At 37.0% G+C, this 2,998-nt stretch overlaps 1 protein-coding gene across 4 annotated transcripts in view; it reads left to right on the forward strand.

The window, feature by feature from the left end:
• LOC106873602 (transmembrane protein 272) overlaps positions 1-2,998 on the forward strand; it is a 220,705-nt gene that overhangs the window by 216,470 nt on the left and 1,237 nt on the right. The gene's annotated exons all lie outside the window — the stretch shown is intronic.

Genomic DNA, 2,998 nt, shown 5'->3' on the forward strand with positions numbered 1-2,998 from the left:
CTGAGTTGAAAGTCCTTTACTAAGGATGTGTTCGGTTCGTAGTTAGTGCTATTTTCTGTATGTTTTTTTCTTCTGACAACTATATCTGGTCTATTTGCCTTAATTTCTCTATCTGTGTGTATTGGCATATCCCAAAGTATGGTTGCTTTCTCGTTTTCTGTGACCTTTTCTGGCGTGTGTTTATACCATCTTTTTTCCGTTGTTATTCCATAGTGTTGGCATAGCTTCCAGTGTATGTAGGTCCCAGCTCTGTCGTGTCTGTGAATATATTCCTTTTAAGCCAGCACTGTCATGATTGTTCTTATTTTCCTGTCTATTTTGGTTAGTTCATTTTGTGTCCAGTTAAGGATAGTGTAGCTGTAACTTATAACTGGGACGGCTAAAGTGTTAATACCTATTATCCTGTTTTTAGCATTGAGCTCTGTTTTCAGTTTTGATCTAACTCGTCTACAGTATTCTTTCTTTATTTTCTCTTTCATTTGTGCGTGTTGTATCCTATCTAGTTCATTGATTCCTAAATATTTGGGTGTCTGGCTTTGGTCTAATTCTCTTATTTCATTGGCTTTATTTAGTGTGATGTTGCTACTCTTAATTAGTTTTCCTCTTTTTAGGGTTGCTTTGGCACATGTTTCTAATCCGAATTTCATATTTGTTTCCTTGGTAAATCCATGTACTGTCTGTAGTCGTGTTTCCAGCTGTTTATCATTTGTAGCGTATAGTTTTAGGTCATCCATATATAAGAGGTGGCTGATTGTTTTGCCGTAACATTTGTATCCGCATCCAGATCTGCTTAGCATGCGAGATAATTATGCTTATAATGTCCTTGTGACAAATAAAATAATTTTTTTGTTTGTTTGTTATTGTTGACGTTTACGGCTTGCGCTCAAATCCCATTGAGGGAGACTTTACCATTCATCATTCTGGGGCCGATAAGATAAAGAACCTCGAATATTATTGACGTTCACTTCGTCCAGAATTTGTGACCCGATCATTGATTAATTGAAAACCTCGTCAATAATGATAAAGATTTCAAACACAAACAGGGTTCATAGCCTAATTAACTAAATCATCTAATTAATTTCAGTAGTAAATATAACTGTTAGATCAAAAGCTATACAAAAAATGAATCCGTAATTTCTCTTTCTCTTTCTCTCTTTCTTTCTCTCCCTCTCTCTTTCTTTCTCCCTCTCCCTCTTACTCTCTCTCTCTCATTCTCTCACACTCTCTTTCTCACACACTCTCTTTCTCACACACTCTCACTCACTCACACTCTTTCACACTATCACTCACACTCTCTCACTCTCTCAGACACTCTTACTCTCTCTCACTCTTACTCTCTCTCACAAACACACCCTCACTCACACTCTCTCTCTCTCTCACAAACACACCCTCACTCACACTCACTCTCTCTCTCATTACTGACGAAGTTAAATATTAAAGGCTGATATAGACTCAAAACCTCACTTTCGGGCCGAGGAATGGAGTTGATAACCTCGACCCAACAGCTGACTGCTACTCTATTTTATCGACTTCGGAAGAAGCATAAAAGGCATAGTTTACCTTGCTGGGACTCAAAAAGTAAAGATCCATAACTAAATTCTGCAAGAGATTTTTCCTGCTGCTTTAACGATTCTGCGATTCTGCGATTCTAACAAATATCATTCACAGTTAGAATCTTTTCTCAGCTGAAGATATCTTCGAAAGATATCGATCAAGTGAATTGGGCTCATTTAAACGCCGTTAAAAACAAAATTTGCATATTTCTTTGATACACCTTATATTTCTGAGTTAATATCGGCCTTTTGAGACGTAAACCAGATACCAGGCAGTTCTTTGAACTTAGGTCTATATTTCTTTTTTTTTTTTTTCAAAAATTATTCAAATGATGTTTTAAATTTAATCTTTAAGTAAAACTTAAGTGAATCTTAAGAGAATTTCTAATTCAACACTGATCAATAACTAAATTATTTATAGTATTATGCTTTAATCAGTTCGTTTAGCCTAAAGCCCTGCACGTCTCTAACTGAAAATTCTATCGAAATCGACTTCAACTTTCATCAATCCGAAGTCGATAACATAAGAATCAGTGTTGTGTTGGGATTGATCCAATCGATTCATTTTGAATTTAAATCGTGACAAAAATTAAAATACCAGTTGGATAATGAGGTGACATAAGCCATTATACACTTTCAAGAAATTTGTGACCAGTGGCTGTTTTAGAAATAAAAACCTCCGATTCGTGGCTGTATACCAACACGCAAAATAATTTTTATAAACATATATTTATCTGGTTATTCATGCTAGTGCTAACTACAATTGACTCATCCGATATTCAGCTTTTGTCAGCCTTACGCTATAATATATATGCATATGATTTCTACTATAGGCACAAGACCTGAAATTTTGGGGGAAGGAGCCAGTCGATTAGATCGACCCTAGTACGCAACTGCTACTTAATTTATCGACCCCTAAAAGGATGAAAGGCAAATTTGACCTCGACAGATTTCGAACTCAGAACGGAACGACGGGCGAAATACGGCAAAGCATTTCGTCCAGCGTGCTAACGATTCTGCCAGCTCGCCGCCTTAATCTAGGTATCGAAATCGAGGTTGATTATCCATCGACCTCAATGTCCTACCACCCATAACCAAGTGGAACTTCCGATGCGTGACAGCTTTCGATTGACGGAGTCGTTAGAGCGTTGGGATCTTGTTCAAAACGGGGGCACCAGTATTTTCTTAACGAAACACTTTGAAACTCGGGACACTGGTAGAATGTGTCATATAAAACATCTTTTTCTCGTAGTCTTCTTAACAAAAAAACGTACATCGCAAGTTATTTCATGTTAAAGTTGTCGTATTTCTGTAATTTCAACCAATGACTGACGTCCATTCAGCCGTGAAAATTAAGTGCTGACTACGTAAACAAACGATTCGCGGCGGTGATAAAATTATTATTTCCTTGTCAAAAAATGGCTGAAGCATATTGGCAGTAGCTA

Source organism: Octopus bimaculoides, chromosome 6 (genome assembly GCF_001194135.2).
Source record: "Octopus bimaculoides isolate UCB-OBI-ISO-001 chromosome 6, ASM119413v2, whole genome shotgun sequence".
In the NCBI taxonomy this organism is placed as follows: domain Eukaryota; kingdom Metazoa; phylum Mollusca; class Cephalopoda; order Octopoda; family Octopodidae; genus Octopus; species Octopus bimaculoides.